This window comes from Oncorhynchus gorbuscha, linkage group LG02, assembly GCF_021184085.1.
Source record: "Oncorhynchus gorbuscha isolate QuinsamMale2020 ecotype Even-year linkage group LG02, OgorEven_v1.0, whole genome shotgun sequence".
Classification (NCBI taxonomy): Eukaryota; Metazoa; Chordata; class Actinopteri; order Salmoniformes; family Salmonidae; genus Oncorhynchus; species Oncorhynchus gorbuscha.
In genome coordinates this window covers 61426023-61446495 of record NC_060174.1, presented here as the reverse complement: position 1 = coordinate 61446495, position 20473 = coordinate 61426023, and the positions used below count along the sequence as shown (strand labels likewise).

Sequence of the window (20473 nt, the reverse complement as noted above, 5' to 3'; positions counted from 1 at the left end):
AAAACCCTTACAGCAAAAACCAGCAGACCCTCTGTGGAATGAGTTTGACATGCCTTAGACCCACTACTGTTTGCATACTGCCCCAAACAGATCCACGGACGACGCAATCGCACTGCAAACTGCCCTATCCCACCTGGATAAGAGGAATACCTATGTACGAACGCTGTTCATCGACTACAGCTCAGCCTTCAACACCGTAGTGCCATCCAAGCTCATCACTAAGCTGGGTCCTGTACTTCCTGACGGCCGACCCCCTAATTTGGACAATATCCCTTATTTATTGGTGGAGCTGGCTGCGTGGGTGGACTCCCTAATAGGTTACACACCCAGTGCATATGGATGGCTTGTACATTTTTCAAATGTCCGATCAATTTTTATCTTCCCACTAAATTTTCCTAACGGCTAAAAGTAAAAGGACAGTCCTTCAACTTAGTGGATTTGGCTATTTCAGCCAAACCCGTTGCTGAGAGGGTTATAAAATCAAGAACACAGCCATGCAATCTCCATAGACAAACATTGGTAGTAGAAGAGTGTACTGAAGAGCTCAGTGACTTTCAACGTGGCACCATCAAGCACAAGTCAGTTCGTAAAAATGTCTGCCCTGCCAGAGCTGCCCCGGTGAACTGTAAGTGCTGTTATTGTGAAGTGGAAACGTCTAAGAGCAACAATGGCTTAGCCGCGAAGTGGTAGGCCACACATGCTCACAGAACACGAGTGCTGAAGCATGTAGTGCGTACAAATCGCTTATCGTCTGTTGCAACACTCACTACCAAGATCCAAACTGCCACTGGAAGCAAGGTCAGCACAAAAACTGGGAGCTTCATAACCTGTCAGCCAACAACAACATGTCTAGGACTGCTAGCGGAACCCCTCGCCAACAGCCAATGAAATTGCAGGGCGCCAAATACAAATCAACAGAAATCTCATAAATCAAATTTCTCAAACATACAAGTATTAGGCACCATTTTAAAGATACAATTCTCTTTAATCCAGCCACAGTGTCTGATTTCAAAAATGCTTTACAGCAAAAGCTCCACAAACGATTGTTAGGTCACCACCAACCCACAGAAAAACCCAGCCATTTTTCCAGCCAAAGAGAGGAGTCACAAAAAGCACAAATAGAGATAAAATTCATCACTAACCTTTGATGATCCTCATCTGATGACACTCATAGGACTTCATGTTACACAATACATGTATGTTTTGTTCGGTAAGGTTCATATTTATATCCAAAAATCTCGTTTTACATTGGCGTGTTATGTTCAGTAGTTCCAAGACATGCAGTGATATTGCAGAGAGTCACATGAATTCACAGAAATACTCATTATAAATGTTGAATTCAAGTGTTATGCATGGAACTTTAGATACACTTCTCCTTAATGCAACCGCTGTGTTAGATTTTTAAAAAAACTTTACAGAAAAAGCATAATCTGAGAACGGCGCTCAGAGCCCAAACCAGCCAAAATAAATATCCGCCATTTTGCGCAGTCAACATTAGTCATAAATAGCATTATAAATATTCACTTACCTTTGATGATCTTCAAAAGAATGCAGTTCCACATTAAATGTTTGTTTTGTTCGATAATGTCCATCATTTATGTCCATTCATGTTCAAATAGCTTCTTCTGTTAGGGCGTCAGGTAAACAAATCCAAAAGCGCGTTCTGGTCCAGCCAGAACAAAAGTTCAAAAAGTTATATTACAGGTCGAAGAAACTTGACAAACTAAGTATAGAATCAATCTTTAAGATGTTTTTATCATAAATGTTCAATAATGTTCCAACCGGAGAATTCCATTGTCTGAAGAAAAGCAATGGAACGAGAGATACCTCTCATGTGAAATGCGCGTGACTGAGAACGAGGCTTCTGGCAGACCCCTTAGTCAAACAGCTCTCATCTGGTCCCCCTTCACACAAGCAGCCTGAAACAACGTTCTAAAGACCGTTGACATCTAGTGGAAGCCTTAGGAAGTGCAAAATATCCCATATCCCACTGTGAATTCGATAGGGGCTGAGTTCAAAAACTCCAAACCTCTGATTTCCCACTTCCTGTTTGGATTTTTTCTCAGGTTTTTGCCTGCCGGAGTTCTGTTATACTCACAGACATCATTCAAACAGTTTTAGAAACTTCAGAGTGTTTTATATCCAATAATAATAATAATATGCTTATATTAGCATCTGGGACTGAATAGGAGGCAGTTCACTCTGGGAACGCTATTCATCCAAAAGTGCAAATGCTGCCCCCTATCCCAAAGAAGATAAAATGGCTTTCCGTGGCCGAGCAAGCCTAAGATCACCATGCGCAATGCCAAGTATCGGCTGGAGTTGTGTAAAGCTCGCCACCATTGGACTCTGGAGCAGTGGAAACAAATTCTTTGGAGTGATGAATCACACTTTACCATCTGGCAGTCTGACGGACAAATCTGGTTTTGGCGGATGCCAGGAGAACTCTATCTGACTGATTGCATAGTACCAACTGTAAAGTTTGGTGGAGGAGGAATAATAGTCTGGGGCTGTTTTTCATCGTTCGGACTAGGCCCCTTAGTTCTAGTGAAGGGAAATCTTAACATACAGCGTACAATGAAGAATAACTTGACTGGCCTGCACAGTGCCCTGACCTGAATTGGAATGCCGACTTCGAGCCAGGCCTAATCGCTCTTGTGGCTGAATGAAAGCAATCCCCGCAGCAATGTTCCAACATCTAGTGGAAAGCCTTCCCAGAAGAGTGGAGGCTGTTATAGCAGCAAAGGGGAGACCAACTCCATTTAAATGCCCATGATTTTGGAATGAGATGTTCGACAAGCCGGTGTCCACATACTTTTGTCTGTATAGTATACGGTACAGTATGGTACAAAATAAACTTTCCAGGGTCACTGATTCACCCAATGATGAAGATGAAGCATAGACTACTCACCAGTGATGGCCGATGCGGCTCGTGCCAGTATCTGAAGCTCAGAACGGCTCAAAAGTTGTTGAGAGGCGAATGAACAGCTGCAATCAACCATAGAAATATAATCCATAAATGGCAGTTCCCATTCAAATCAGGACTGGCAGCTGTCCTCTGTAGTTAAAGGATGCCCTCTATTAGTAGTAGTATTTTGTAGTAGTAGTAGTATTATGAATTAGTATTTAGTAGTAGTATTTTGAATGATTTTATGTATGTGTGTTCAGACAGGAGTAATATCATTTTGGGGAGAATAATTATTTATAGCCTGATTTTGTCCAAATTATTTCAATTTATCAGGGGGTGCTGCAGCATCCCCAGCACGCCTACTTTCCGCGGCTATGGACGTTTACACTTATCCTTTTTTTAAACTGACTATTGTATTTCTTCATTAAATCTGACTTTTAAAAAAACAATGATTAATCCAGGAATGTCACATGTCCGTAGACACTAGATAAATCGTTGAAATTTTGCTCAATTACTTCCGAACCCTCGTGTCCACAGAGCTCCTCTTAACCACTCTATTGTCTCTCTGTCATTTCAAATCCTGAGTCCAGACATGTCCGGGCCGTGCTGTTTGGGGATATATATGAGGTATTATTGAAAATTGGGTGGCACGGAGAGAATGGAGGAGAGAAACAGGGAGGTAGGCAGGGTGGAGACACAGCTGCAGCCTTGCTTCTCTTCTCTTTTTCTCATTAGATGAGTTGCTTCTGTCAGAGGTCATCTTGGTCTGTATGGTCCACCTAGTTTAGTAGCACCAACACTTCCACCCTGGTCAGTGTCACTGAAGTCATGCAGAGACATATCTCTGGTGGGCTGTTACCAATACAGTGTTCGTAGGTGAATATTCAAACCGTGGAGTGTTTCAGGTGCACATTTACAGACTCATATTTTTTTTATCCGGAGAGTAGGCCAAATAGACTTCCTGTTAGGATGTTCATGATTAGAACATAGGGTTGATAGTCGAAATATAGCTAGATCTGTTGTCAAACTGCTTCAAGTGTGGTCAGGGGAATGCTAAGTAGCATGTGGGAGGCAACGTGGTCTCGATAATGTGTCTTGACAGATAAGTAACACAAAGGGGTTTGATTGCGTCACCAAAAAAGGGAAGTGCAGAAGTGAAAGGCATGCAGGGTGAGATATGTGGCTGTACAAGGGAGTTGACCAGTTTTGGTCTATTTCTGGGAAACTGCATTTCCTTGATAAGATTAGTCCCGTCTCGAATAAACATATTTTGTAGGAGGTACGCACTCAAAAAATAAAATGTAAAAATGATTTATGCTATTTTATCATTGTGTCTCATCTCTAACCTAGCGGGTGCAGGTAGTAACCTGAGTGTTTCCCAGTGTCTCCAGCTGATTCTGGTCTCTGTCATGTCCCTACAGTGTTTGCTGAGATGTCCATGGGCTGACCATTGGGCCATATGTCAGACAGAGGGCCCTCATGATAAAGCAAAGTACCTCCTCTCCGTCCTGGATGTGTCATACCTCGTTATTCCCCCCTGGTCTGAGGGCCAAAAACATGGGCAGAAAATACAGATCTTTTTCTCTGCTTTGGCCATGTTGCTGAGCCATCAGCCATGTCAAGACTCTTTAGTGCCAACTGAGTGGCACAATGACGGCCTCCATCTACAGTAGCCCTCGGCTATACCTGTGAAGGGAAACAACACAGCGTTTATTCATAGCCTACGTTGAAATGAGGACAGTTGGAAAATATTAAAAACACCATTGAGGGGGTTAGGGACATGAGTGCAAGACATAAAACATATATATTTTTACAATGTTATTGTTGGTATTGACAGTACAATGTGGTAGGCTGTTTAGAACGTTTAGCAGTAGCCTATAAGTTATTTCACAAATTGTGCAAGAAATTCACATTCAGTTGAAGAAAGAGAACCCTATCTAATAAAACACAATGTATTTTGCAAGAGGAAGGAAGCTTTCAAACAGACTACATTTGAAATCTTCTCTGAAGATGATGTGGAGTTCTGCCTGGTTGAATACATGTTGTTGTCCAATTGAACCAACGTGGAACAGACTTTGAATTGACATCTGTGCCGTGGGCGTGGGTATTTCCCAGTGAGCAAAATGACGTTGAAAATAAGTATTTTCCAGATGTTGAAATTAGGTTCATTTTCAGTTGTGAATGAAAGTTAAAAAGAGGTATTTTCTGGGAATTTGAAAAGACGTCATTTACGGACAAATTTCATTCACTTATACGTTCACTTATATCTACATAATGAAAGATCACAATATGTAATATGTATTATTCCTCCCATCTGTCATATGCATTTATGTTAGCTTTTTCAATAATTAAAAAAAATGTTGTTCCCTGCTCGGGGAGCTGGGCCGTCACCGACGCTCGTTTAATGTGAACGGTTCAGAGACGTCTTTGAGCAGTCCCAGACATCCTAATATTTCCAAACATGTTTGATTTTAAAGGCACAAAATCTGCAATGCTCTTGTAGTTTGAGATGTGCAAGGACAAGTTTTGAGAACAGTGATCAGCAATAGCCAATGAGAGCTCGCCAGAGAAGAAGCCAGTGAGATGATGACTTCTTATCACATTACCCAGAATGTGTAGACTCTCGAACAGGAGCGATGACTACTACTAGCCTACTAGTATGCATTTGTGTTTGCCTTTAACCAAAGCCGAAGTGTTAAATCATTACAGCTCTGAAGTTCGCAAGCAATGTTATGCAATTCAAAATGAATTGGCAGTAGTTTAAGGTAGTACTTAAGTAAAAATACTTGAAAGTACTACTTAAGTCGTTTTTGGGGTATCTGTACTTTACTTTACTATTTCTATTTTTGACAACTTTTACTTTTATTTCACTACATTCCTAAAGAAAATTATGTACTTTTTACTCCATACATTTTTCCTGACACCCAAAAGTGCTTGGTACATTTTGAATGTTTAGCAGGACAGGAAATGGTCCAATTCACACACTTATCAAGAGAACATCCCTGGTCATCCCTACTACCTCTGATCTGGCGGACTCACTAAACACATGCTTCGTTTGTAAATTATATCTGAGTGTGTCCCTGGCTCTCCGTAAATTTAAAAAACAAGAAATGGTGCCATCTGGTTTGCTTAATATAAGGAATTTGAAATGATTTATTTACTTTTGATACTTAAGTATATTTTAGCAATACCATTTACTTTTAATAGTTAAGTATATTTAAAACCAAATACTTTTAGACGTCTCTCAAGTCGAGTCATTTTCTATGAAGGTGTTTTCACTTTTACTTAAGTACGACAATTGGATACTTTTTCCACCACTGTGAATAAGCTAGATCAGTGGTATTTAAACTATTTCTGCGATGACCATATTTTTGCTGCAAGCATTTCTGGGATCCTATTTCGCAAGAATTTGTCTGAAAAGCAATCCATTTCGATTTTTACTTCAACAAATAACATTAAAATCATTACAATTAATCTCTTATCAAAATGAAAAGAAACCATTAAATACATTTGTATATTGTCCCACACTTTGAATAACACTGAGCTAGATATTACAGTACACTTGTTAAACATAGACATCTATGATGGGTTCAGTTTGGTCCAGTCCGGATGTATCTGTACATTGAAATCAAATCTGAGCCAATAGACGTCTATTATTGGTTCAGATATGGTTCAGTCCAAGGCCAAATGTCAATGTATTTTCAATGTCGAATGAACGTCGGCGCCGGACAGTGCTCACTGGGTGGGTTTGTTCTCGAGTTGAAGTCAGATGATACACGTTTTCAACTGTAATTGACGCAGATTATACACCGACAGTTCTCATGAAAGGAAGCTGAAAAACATGGGGTTATGATGGAAAACACGTTTTTGAGGAAGTGAAAACGAAAAGGGTGCGCAGAACATCCGACAGTATCATCGGCGGTATGTAACTTCTCGCTTTGAAATACAGTAGATGGGTTATCCTATGTAAAGACATACAAGCGCTCTCCAAACACATAGGCTACATGTTTTTTTTTGTTAACTGTGAATTCATTTGCATCACTTTGCTCTTATACAGACAGAGTTTTAGGATTCTCAGTTCTAAATAGCCACTCTAAATAGCCACATTTTTATAAAGCCACAATCCTTAATTCGTGTTCAAATGAAAGCCCTGGACATTTGAATTTGATTAGCTATAGCCTAAAGCTGAGGGATGGGCTGAAAAAATGTAAACACTCAAATTCATAGATAGAGCTCAGGATGCAAGGACGGAGACAGTGCATGAGATCAACATGAGTTTGTTTTATCAGGGAGTCATACTGAGACCAAGGTATCTTACAGATGAGCGCATCACTAGTCACTCAATTAGCCCATGTCAGCAAAACTAGGTTACATTTTCTTTACAGACAAATCGATATTGTTCATGGAAAAAGTACAGGACCCAGAATCTGTTTGTACGCCTTCCACACTTTGGGGATAGTGACAGATATACTAGTCAGGTAAAAAATATTGGTCAATGATTCAGCAATCCCCAGTAGATTTTTTTTGTTGTTACATCAATATTTTTTATTTAATTTAATTAGACAAGTCAGTTAAAAATAAATTATTAATTACAATAACTGCCTACCAGGGAACAGTGTGTTAACTGCCTTGTTCAGGGGCAGAATGACAGATGTTTACCTTGTCAGCTCAGGGATTCAAACCAGCAATCTTTCAGTTTCTGGCCCAACGCTCTAACCACTAGGCTACCTGCCACCCCTTAAGCAAAGCATCTAGCACATCACAGATAGCAAATTGTTGAGATGAAAACAAAGATTCACTTGAAGTTGATGGGTTAACCGTCAAGTCAGCTAGAGGCTGGCAGAGGGAAGTGCAGTCAATTCACTAACCAGGGTCAATTAAACCACTATCTCTCAATTAAAAAGTCTACCGAGATAAAATGATGATTCAAATAATCACTTATTCCATTCTTAGTTAAGATGCCAGACAGAACTTGCTTAGGCAGGGAAGAAAATGAATTTGTACACTTCAGTGTGTTTACTGATCACCTGCCGAGTCAGAGATTTAAAAAGTAGCTTTGATTTAGCTTTCTTAAATCGAGATAATACATCTGTTTCTCAATTGTCTGAAAGATTGCCAGTCCACTACAGTCAATTTGCCTTGCTTTGGCCCAGGCCTGATTTCTCATCTGAATGAGCTCAGATAGCTCAGAAGTGTTAGATTTATCTTTGACTCTGAATTGTTTATCTGCCCAGAGGAATACATACGGAGGATACATTTTCTAGAGCCAGCTCAGGGTCAGTAATTACAGGAGATCGTAGCTAAATCAGAGTAGAACATGTCATGAAATAAACCCTTTGAGGAAACTTTTTCAAATTAAACGAGGATTAGTATTTTGCTGTTTCGTAACTGTAATATATACTATGGGACAATGATACCTGTGATCATTTGCAAATACTCCAATAGACACATATTTCAATCAAATGAGGAGTAAACAGGGTTTTTCACATTTAGCAGTGTGGGTTTTGAGATCAATGGAGTCATATTCAAACCAATCCATATACTCTTAAATTGATCTGAGGCCGGATATAGCCAGTCTAAATTAAAATCCCAAAAATAATCAACTCCGAGGAGAGAAAAGGTGTTGAAGGTTGTTAAACACTCAGAGGTAGCACCAATAGCATCCGCCATGGCAGCAGGGGGGCGGTAAATCACAGCAACAAATATATGTGTCTTCTGGTTTATGGACACATCTACAACCATGAGCTCAAATGTCATTATAATAATATACTTCGCTGTCTTTATCAGACACAGAACCATGTTTCCGAGAGACCCAGAATGTCAGGACACGAGTCCTGTCCTCAAATGTAAATTGTGTAATTAAAAAAAAAAATCATACTTCGCACACTTATTAGCATTAGCCCAGCCCGCTACGATATTTAAAGTCAGAGGGGGTATTCAGCTCATTCCCATATGTGCCAACAGGCATAGGGTCATCTGCAGCTATTTGTTGAGAGAGCTGAGACTTTGCCAAGGTCCCTGGCCAATCACGTGAGAGCAGAACAGACTGAGCATTTGACAGACCTCCCTCAAGTCGGCTGGATGCAGAGCTGGAACTGGGAAAGCAGCGTTGCCAGATCTCAGTCGACACGGATGAAGGTCCCACCTAAAGAATTGAGCTGCTGCAGAGGACCGGAGTGGCTGCCAATGCTCCATTCTGGGTGTGCACAGGAGGTCTTGGTATTTGTATGTATTAAGGATCCCCATTAGATGCTGCCAAGGCATCAGCTACTCTTCCTGGGGTCCGGCAAAATTAAGTCAGTTATACATTTAAAAAAAACATTACAATACATTAATAACAGATTTCACAACATATTAAGTGTGTGCCCTCAGGCCTCTACTCTACTACCACATATATATAAACACAAAATCCATGTGTACATGTGTGTATAGTGCGTATGTTATCGTGTGTTTGTATGCATGTGTCTATGTTTGTGTTCAAGTCAAATCAAATTTTATTGGTCGCATACACGTGATTAGCAGATGTCATTGCGGGAGTGGCGAAATGCTTGTACTTCTACACGTAGCTCAGACAGTGCAGTAATATCTAATATCTTACAAATTACACAACATATACCCAATACACACAAATCTAAGTAGGAATGAATTAAGACTATATACATATGGACGAGCAATGTCAGAGCAGTATAGAATACATTATATACATATGAGATGAGTAATGCAAGATATGTAAACATTAAGTGACTAAGATACCATATAATAGTATAGAATTCAGGTTGTTTTCCAGGCACCACACTCCCAAAGCCCACACGTCCTCTCTGTAGGCTGTCTCGTTATCATTGGTAATCAAGCCTACTACTGTTGTGTCGTCTGCAAGCTATCCCCTCAGAATACCATGACCTCCTGGAAGTGTTCAGTAAGGCACGTGCTACTTCCCTTCCCCCGCACCGTCCTTATGATTGTGCCATTGATCTTCACCCAGGCACTACACCACCTCGGGGTCTGTTGTATTCTCTGTCTGGACCAGAGACCAAAGCTATGGAGGATTACATAGAGGATTCTCTGGCCACTGGGGCCGCCCGTCCGTCTGCATCTCCTGCCGACGCAGGGTTTTTCTTTGTGGAAGAAGGACAACACCCTGCATCCGTGCATTGACTACCGGGGATTTAATGACGTTACTGTCAAGAACCGTTACCCCCTACCTCTCCTCAGCGTTTGAACCTCTCCAGTGGGCCACCATATATTCCAAGTTGGACCTTCGAAATGTCTACCACCTGGTTTGGAGACGCGAGGGGGGATGAGTGGACGACAGCCTTCAACACAGCCAGTGGACATTTTGAGTTCCAGGTCATGCTATTTGAACTCACCAACGCCAATGTTTTCTAGTCTTTGGTCAATGATGTGCTTCGGGACCTGCTAAACCGGTATGTGTTCGTGTACCTTGATGACATCATGGTTTTTTTCGCTATCTGCACAAGATCATGTTCTTCATGTCAGACAGGTCCTTCAGCGCCTCCTGGAGAACCAATTGTTTGTGAAAGCCGAGAAGTGTGAGTTCCACCGCTCTTCTATCACCTTTCTGGGATATGTTATTACTATGGGCAATGTTCAGATGGATCCTGGAAAGGTGAAAGCAGTGGTGGATTGGCCTCAACCAACGTCCAGGGTGCAGTTGCAATGGTTTCTTGGTTTTGCAAACTTCTACCACCATTTCATTCCGGATTACAGCACCCTGGTGGCCCCCCCCTCTCTGCACTCACCTCTCCAAAGGTACCGTTCAAATGGTCTCCAGCTGTCAACAAAGCCTTTGTGGACCTGAAGCATCGGTTCACAACAGCACCCATCCTCATCATCCGGACCCCTCTCGTCAATTTGTGGTGGAAGTGGATGCTTCAGATGTTGGAGTGGGGGCCATCCTGTCCCAGCGATCTGCCCAGGACCAGAAGCTTCATCCCTGTGCCTTCCTGTCCCATCGTCTCAATCCTGCAGAGAGGAACTACAATGTTGGCAACTGTGTTCTCCTGGCAGTGAAGATGGCATTGGAATAGTGGAGACACTGACTGGAAGGAGCAGAACAGCCATTCCTGGACTGGACCGACCATAAAAACCTGGAAGATCTCCGTACATTCAAGCGCCTCAACTCCATGCAGGCCCTGTGGGCCCTCCTGTTCACCAGATTTAACTTCAAAGAATGTGAAGCCTGACGCTGTCTTCCGCCTATACAGTTCCTCTGCCACACCCTCGACCCCTGAAACTATTCTCCCATGCCTTGCTTCCACTGGATTGGGTTATTGAGAACCTGGTCCACGAGGCACAATGCTCCCAGACTGGACCTGAAGGGGGCCCAGCTAACCGGCTGTTTGTCCCTAATCTAGTCTGGTCCCAGGTCCTGGAATGGGCTCATTTATCCAGGCTGACCTGTCATCCAGGGCCCCGTCGTACACTAGCCTTCCTTCCACAACGTTTCTTGTGGCCCACAATGGTCCCTGACGTTTCTGCCTTCGTCACCTCATGCACTGCGTGTGCTCAAAACAAGACTCCACAGCAAGCTCCTTCTGGCCTCCTGCAGCCACTACCGGTTCCTCATTGTCCCTGGTCTCATATCTCTGGACTTTGTCACTGGGCTCCCTCCGTCTGATGGCAACACTGTCATTCTGATGGTACTCGACCGGTTCTCCAAGGCTGCCCATTTCATCCCTCTCCCCAAACTACCCCAGACGACCCAGCTTATGGTGCAGCATGTCTTCCGGATCCATGGACTCCTGGTAGACATGGTCTCCAATCGGGGTTCTCGTCTCAGTTCTGGAAGGCATTCTGCACCCTTGTTGGGTGCAGAGCCATCCACTGGTCTGGAGCCATCCACTGGTCTGGGTGGAGTATGCCCGGAACACTTTTCCCAGTTCTGCCACGAGACACTCCCCTTTCGAGTGCTACATGGGGTATCAGCCTCCACTCTTCCCGGCACAAGAACAGGAGGTCATCGTACCCTCAGCCCAGTTGTTTGTCCGCCGCTGACGACGTACCTGGAGAAGAGCCAGGGTGGCTATTCTCAAGACCAACTCCAGGTATCGTTGACGAGCTGACTGTCGCCGGACCCCAGCTCCCCGCTACTGCATTGGTCAGAGGGTATGGCTGTCCACACGGGACCTGCCCCTTCAGGTAGAGTTCTGCAAACTGTCCCCTCATTTCATTGGTCCTTTTCACATCTCCAGAGTCCTGAGTTCCACTGCTGTCTGTCTTGTGTTACCCCGTACCCTCCGTATTCACCCTACCTTCCATGTGTCTAAGATTAAGTCCTTGTCTCACTGTTCTTTGTCTTCTGTCTCCAGGCCCACCCCCCCTCCCCATGTTATTGATGGCCATCCAGCCTACACGGTAAAACGTCACCTGGATGTTCGACCATGGGGCAGGGGTTTCCAGTACCTGGTTGACTGGGAGGGTTACGGCCCGGAGGAGTGCTGGGTTGCCGCTAGAGAAAACCTGGACATCCTGGAGACATCACCGACTTCCACTGCCGACACCTTGGTCAGCCAGGTATGCGCCCAGGTAGGACACCAGGTGGCATTCCTAGAGGGGGGGGTACTGTCACACCCTGATCAGTTTCACCTGTCCTCGTTGTTGTCTCCACCTCCTCCAGGTGTCGCTTGTTTTCCCCAGTGTATTTATCCCTGTGTTTCCTGTCTCTCTGTGCCAGTTCGTCTTGTATGTTTAGTCAAGTCAACCAGCGCGTATTTCCTGTACTCCTTTTTCTATTCTCTTTTTGATAGTCCTCCCGGTTTTGACCCCTGCCTGACTCTGGACTACTTTCCCACCTGCCTGATCATCCTGCCCGGCCTGACCTTAATTCTGCCTGCCCTTCGGTACCTTTTGAACTCTGAACTGGTTTTGACCCTTTTGCCTGTCCTCGACCATTCTCTTGCCGTCCCCTATTGGATTAATAAATATTGTCAGACTCCAACCATCTGCTTCCTGTCTCTGCATCTGGGTCTCGCCTTGTGTCATGATACCTTCCCTGTTAGCGTCCTGGAAGTCTGTCAATTTGTTCACTGTAAAATAGCGTTGTATCTGGTCAAACACAATTTTTTCCAAATGTTTACTAAAGGTTGGTAACAGGCTGATTGGTCAGCTATTTGAGCCAGATAAAGGGGCTTTACTATTCTTAGGTAAAGGAATAACTTTTGCTTCCCTCCAGGCCTGAGGGCACACACTTTCTAGTTGGCTTAAATTGAAGATGTGGCAATATCGTCCGCTATTATCCTCAGTCATTTTCCATCCAAGTTTTCAGGCCTCGGTGGCTTTTCATTGTTGATAGACAATAACAAAAAATCCACCTCTTCCACACTTACTTTACGTAATTCAAAATTACAATGCTTGTCTTTCGTAGTTTGGTCAGATATACTTGGTTGTGTACAGTAGTGTCAGCATGTGTTGCTGGCATGTCATGCCTAAATTTGATAATTTTGCCAATGAAAAAATCGTTAAAGTAGTTGGCAATATCAGTGGGTTTTTGATGAATGTGCCATCTGATTCCATGAATGATGGGGTTTGCCTTTTTGCCCAAAATGTCATTTAAGGTGCTGCAAAGCTTTTTCTATCATTCTTTGTCATTTATCTTTGTTTCATAGTGTAGTTTCTTCTTTTTTATTCAGTTTAGTGTCATGATTTCTCAATTTGAAGTATGTTTACCAACCGGTTGTACATCCAGACCTATTTGCCATCTCTTTAGCCTCATCCCTCTCAACCATACATTTTTCAATTCCTCATCAATCCACAGGGATTTATCAGTTTAGTAGTTTTCTTAATGGGTGCATGCTCATTAGTAACTGTGATAAGCAATTTCACATGTGTCGAGTGCAACGTCTGGTTGCTCGTCATTACACACCACAGACCAACAAATCAACAACATAGGAATCACTACACAACTTATTGTATGTCCTCCTAAACACAATATTAGGCCCAGCCTTTGGAACTTTGGTTTTCCTATATATGGCTACTATATTGTGATCACTACATCCGATGGCTTTGAATACTGCTTTCAAACAAATTTCTGCAACATTCATAAAGATATGATCAATACATGTTCACTTAATTCCTGTACTGTTTGTAACTAACCTGGCAGATTGATAACCTGAACCAGGTTACAGGCACTAGTTACAGTTTGAAGCTTTAGCCAGTCAATATTTAAATCACCCAGAAAGTATACCTCTCTATTGATACGACATACATTATCAAGCATTTCACACATGTTATCCAGATACTGACTGGTAGCACTTGATGGTCTATAGCAGCTTCCCACCAGAAGGGGATTTCGGTGAGGCAGATGAACCTGTAGCCACATTACTTCAACAGTATTTAACATGAGATTCTCTCAAAGCTTTACAGAAATTAGGTTCTTAATATAGACCGCAATACTGCCCCCATCTGCATTTTATTTTCTGTAGATCTTATAACCATGTATTGCTACCACTGTATCATCAAAGGTATTATCTAAGTGAGTGTCAGAGATTGTCAGAATATGAATGTCATCTGTTTCTAGCAAATTATTGATTGCATGAACCTTATTTCTTAAGCTACATATGTTAACATGGGCAATTTTTGACACTTTTCTGGGATTTTTTTATGATTTTTCTTGATTTACTGGGAAGCTTAGCAGAGGTAGACATGCTCAGGTTATTTATATAAATATATATATATTGGTAAATTAGTCTAGCAAGCTATCTACAGTTGTAGTAGGCCTAATCGTGGCCGAATTACCGACCAGGCATGAAGGGTACGTGCCCAGGGCCCTGACCTCCAGTTGTGAAATCACAACATTTTCTCTCTTTCTGCTTTTAGACTAGCTACACAGTGTTGGTTAACATTTACAATGTTTACAGACATTGGAGTGAAACAAGTGTAGATTTTGGGTTTTGATGGGGTGCAACAGTTGAACTAAGCTTATGAGGAATTATTTTCATTCAAGAATCAATGGGTGTGTATATATATATATATAGTCTGTATATACACTCCCCTCCATATGTAGCATTTAGTTGTTTATTAGCATCCCCATTAGCCAGTGCTAAAGCACCAGCTCCTCTTCCCGGGGTCCACAGCAAACATAAATCATGACATAATTCGGAACATTGATAGACAAGAATATCACAAGGACAGAACTATATATATTTAAAATGAGTATACACGCTTTCATACATTTACCGTATGCACTCATATTCATGTGATTCATAGATGCTACTGAATGCATGTTCACATTTCAAATGGAAATTGGAAATGCAATAACAAGGAGGGGGGTTGCAAAAATATGTATTTTGACAGTGAAGCAACATTTTAAAATGTGCTTCTACTCCAGCGTTTTGGATTTGAAATGTTTAATATTAGGCAGTATTTTCATATACTGGGGTGCTAAATTATTGACACCCTTGATAAAGACGAGCAATAATGACTGTTTAAAATAAATACTTCAAATACTGAGCTACATTGTATGCTCCAAAAAAATGTGGAATTAGATTATTTTATACTGTTACAATTGCTCAGAGAAATATTTTTTTTTAACAAATAATAGTTATTTTCTCAAAAAGTTAGGGGTCAAAATTATTGATACCCCTAAAGATTCTAATAACTAAAGTTGTTACCCTGGGGTGGCAGGGTAGCCTAGTGGTTAGAGCGTTGGACTAGTAACTGAAAGGTTGCAAGTTTGAATCCCCGAGCTGACAAGGTACAAATCTGTCATTCTGCCCCCGAACAAGGCAGTTAACCCACAGTTCCTAGACTGTCATTGAAAATAAGAATTTTTCTTAACTGACTTGCCTAGTTGAAAAAAAATATAAAAAATCCTAGCAAGCAATGACTGCATCAAACTTGTTGCTCTACAAACTTGTTGGATGCAGTTTGTTTTGGTTGTGTTAAAGATCATTTTGTGCCCAATAGAAATGATTGGTAAATAATGTATTGTGTCATTTTGGAATCACTTTTATTGTGAATAAGAATAGAATTTGTTTCTGAACACTTCTACATTCATGTGGATGCTACCATGATTACGGATAATCCTGAAGGAATAATGACAAATGATGAGTGAGAAAGTAACAGAGGGTACCCTACAAGCAGACATGCTAACCTCACCATTAAAAGGTTAGCATGTCTGCTTGCAGAGTCACTGTAGACTTTGTAGGGTCACTATATATGGGACAAAATACTAAACTTTTGACTACTTTAATACACTATAAGTGAATTTATACAAATACTTCTGGTAGTTTACAGGTAAACGTCGAAAGTTTCCGGTAATATACCATCCCTTTTACTACCCTACCTGGACCACCTATTGAGATGCGCCTTTTGTTAAGTAAATCAGGAGATAAATTAGGTGAAAAGGAGACTGGAGTGGGGCCTGGTTTCCATAGGTTTGATACCATTCCCTTCACTCCATTCCAGCCATTATTATGAGCCGTCCTCCCCTCAGCAGCCTCCCGTGCTTTACATTAACCTGGGTTGAACATGCCAGACATCAGTGTTGGCGCTGCAAGTCTTCCCCTGGGATGAAGGTCATGTTGTTTTTGAATCACTTCTGACTGTGGAACTGGACTGAGGACCTATTTGCCTACACAACAGAGGAGGCCTGAAAGTAGTTTTATTTTGTCTTCAGCACACTGTTCCCATATGAGCGCCAGACAAGTCAAATGCATGAACAGCACTACATAGACCATTTAGAAGGGGATATTCTGTAAGGCTTCCAGCATGTGGTTTTTCATCTACGGTCTAAGTTCCAGCACAAATATGATTTTAAATGCATCCTCATAGTATAGGAACATCATTGCTTATGTCTGCAACATGTGAGCCCACCCAAGATGAATAAAAGTCATGTTAAAAAAGAAGCAACGGTATCATGAAACATGCATCTTAAGTGGGCTGTTTACGAAGACCAAATCATATACTTTATTCTTATCGTCGTAGTCTTGGTTACCCCAGAACTGAAATCTCACAGAATTTGGTCAGCTGCTCATGAGAGATTACCATTATCGTATGTGTTCCGTTTTCTGTACAGCAGCTGGAAACACCGAATATAGTGTGTTTATATTATTGCCTTTGAGTTCAAGGGAGGTTCAATGTGAGGGACACATGTTGCGTCTTCAGTATTATACTGTACAGTAAATGCATGTTTCAGACAAATGCATTTCCCATAATGTTCCCAAAGGGACACATTAACAGTCCAATCCCATGTGTTTGTTCTTATAATTGCCTGTGCAAACCGGGCACATCTCTGAAAGTTTATGTCAGAGATGTTAACGAAAAATGGATCTCAGGAAACCAACAGGGTCGTTCTTGAATTGTTTTTGTTCATATTGAACTGTTAATCCATGATAAAACATAATGCAAGGCATTTCTACTGCAAAATGTTATGTTTACACATTGTTTAAAGTACTAAGATTAAGCAAATTAGCTTGTCCCAGTAGTGACCCAGTAGAGTTGTGGTGATATGTTTTGGGGATTTGGAGATATTTATCTATTATTTGGAATACTAGAAAGTATTTAACTAAAGTATTTCATATATTCCATGGATTAATAACAACAGAGAAGGCTACTAAAATACCTGTTGATTTGACAAATATACTGTGTGTCCCTTAGATGTATGTCATTGGTGTTATTACCTTAAAAATCACTCATTACAAATATATACTGTACAAGGACCTTGAGCATTCCCTCCAGTGACAAACTGTTATCGGGTGAGTGGTCTACATTAAAGAAAATGTGACCGATCTGCTCAAATCAGTCTTATCTAGCAAAATTAGAATTGGTGTTTTTTACATTGGATAAGGGTAAAGACTCAGAGCTACAAAATGGTATATAATACACTACAGTTGCGGAACAATGGGAAAGTAATTTTGCTTTGAAAGTTAATAAACTTGTAAACTCACTTTTGCAGTCTTACTACGCGATACATTTAAAAAGAAAGCTGTGTTAGAGAGGATTACCTAGACATACTGACTCAATATATTCAACTGTATTTTACCCCCCAAATATGAAATGCTAATTAGCTGCTAATGTGGCTATCATAAAGAACTACAAATGCCATGACGATCTGGACAAGACTGCCTAATCGAGGCAAAGGTAAGAATCTCTGGATTAACTATCTAACGTTAGCTGAAATGTAGTAATTCATTAATTGGCTACATTTGTTTAAATGGACAATTCTGTGAAAAGTCTTGTGCAACTTTTAAATTGACAAAATGACTGTTAGCAAAGGTGTCAGATAGAGATGAAGCGCAGGAGCTTGCAGGAATTTGTAGTTTTGCATGATGTCGACCTTAAAAGCTAATTGGCATTTTCGAATCTGAGAGTAAATAGAGCCTAATATTTAAAAAAGAAGTCACCTTGCCTGGGAGAGATGTACATATTTTTGTATTTAACTAGGCAAGACAGTTAAGAACAAATTCTTATTTACAATGATGCCCTAGGAACAGTGGGTTATCTGCCTTGTTCAGGTGCAGAACGACAGCTTTTTACTTTGTCCGCTCAGGGATTCAATCTAGAAACATTTCGGTTACTGGCCCAACACTCTAACCACTAGGCTACCTGGTTATCAAAATGTCATGCCAGGGTAAGCCTACGCGAATCACAGCCCTTATTTTAAATGTTTCTAAAATCTCCAATGGGAAAAATTTGGGGTTGTAAAACAATTGGAAACATTTACCAATTTGACCGCTAGGTTTTATGGGTATTATGACACCTCCAATGTGGGGCTCTATTGTGTCAACAATGGAGGATTGGTTGATTTCCAGTCTTTAAGTATACATTTTTCAAGATGACTGAAGAGAAAAGTATCATCCAACCCATTGGGTATCTCACTGCACCCTCATATGTCATGTCTTGAAATGTTCATACACATTAAAAGTACATTTACATTGTAATACATCTAACAGCCAACTTTCTAACTTTGCCCATAACTTTTTGACTTTATAGAATTCCCAGAAGGCATGGATTATTGAGTCATTGTTAGTTTTACGCTTAAGACATTACTCTGCCATTGTGCTGTAGAATTTGTGAATTCTATATATTAGTTTATACTGGATTAAGTGTACATTTTCATGAACTGTCATTTTGTTAGTTATGTTCAAATTCCCTCCATCTTGTGCCAATATCAGTTCTTTTTCATTCTTGGTTCCAATAGTTTATAAAACAAATTATACAAGATTGTCAGTTGGATAGGCTCTCTGCAAGGTTTTGCATATCTTTGCTATCATATGAACATCCTTTTCTGACTCAGAAGAGGACTCCCTCAAGATTGCCCTGCTGTCCAAAGGATTTCAAATCTACATTTCTTGATATGAAACTTTTAAGTTGCATGTATTTGAAAATATCTACATTTGTCAGTCCAAAATTGCCTTTTACTTAATGGAAATAAATTGATTTCCTATTACCAAGACATGCACAGTTTCTATGCCTTTAGTTTTCCATGTGGACCAATTTATCTGTGAATTCTGAAAAGCTATACAAGGATTGTTCCATAGAGTTGTGTTTTTAGGGAGTGGTATTGGTTCTTGTAGAATACGTTTAATTTTCTTCCATATTGTTATCGTGTTTTTAACTAAGAAGTTGTTCACATTCTTAGCTTTACCCTTTGAAAATAGACACGTGAAAATATTCTGGGGAGGAGCGTGCGCATCTTCAATGTTTACCTATTGTTCCTCTTTAGTGCATTTAAGTAGTAAGAAAAAACCATGGGTGGCGAGTTGATACAATTCCAAATCTGGAAGGTTAAAACCACCCTCATACTTAGAAAGATGTAAAACGTTCCTTTTTATTCGATGTGTTTTATTTGCCCATATAAAGTTGATTATGACCGAGTATACTTTTTAAAATAATGTCTTGGTTGGGGTAATTAGTATTAAATACTTTGGGAGCCATGCCATTCTGAAGAGGTTTATTCTACCTGTAAGGTTTATGGGAAGATTGTTCAATTTAATTAGATCTGATTTCATATTGTTAAAGGGAAGTCAGGAACCAATACACGCAGTCAGTCAGGAAAGCAAAGGACAGCTTCTTCAGGCAGAAATTTGCATCCTGTAGCTCTAACTCCAAAAAGTTCTGGGACACTGTAAAGTCCATGGAGAACAAGAGCACCTCCTCCCAGCTGCCCACTGCACTGAGGCTAGGTAACACGGTCACCACCGATAAATCCATGATTATTACGCCGCCAAACTTACCCTAGTAAAACTGACTATCCTACCGATCCTCGACTTCGGCGATGTCATCTACAAAATAGCTTCCAATACTCTACTCAGCAAACTGGATACAGTTTATCACAGTGCCATCCGTTTTGTTACTAAAGCACCTTATACCACCCACCACTGCGACCTGTATGCTCTAGTCGGCTGGCCTTCGCTACATATTCGTCGCCAGACCCACTGGCTCCAGGTCATCTACAAGTCCATGCTAGGTAAAGTTTCGCCTTATCTCAGTTCACTGGTCACGATGGCAAAACCCACCTGTAGCACGCGCTCCAGCAGGTGTATCTCACTGATCATCCCTAAAGCCAACACCTCATTTGGCCGCCTTTCGTTCCAGTTCTCTGCT

General features: G+C 41.1%; 1 protein-coding gene across 4 annotated transcripts in view; it reads left to right on the top strand.

Moving 5' to 3' along the window:
* The first annotated feature begins 6643 nt into the window (after window positions 1-6643).
* LOC124005914 (wiskott-Aldrich syndrome protein family member 3-like) overlaps window positions 6644-20473 on the top strand; it is a 42749-nt gene continuing 28919 nt past the window's right edge. For 2 of the 4 annotated variants that reach the window (XM_046315572.1, XM_046315587.1), the window contains exons 1-2: window positions 6644-6829; window positions 12238-12454. The gene's annotated coding sequence lies outside the window, so the exon portion shown is untranslated. The remainder of the gene's footprint in view (window positions 6830-12237; window positions 12455-20473) is intronic. The other 2 variants (XM_046315579.1, XM_046315592.1) reach the window with 2 other exon arrangements.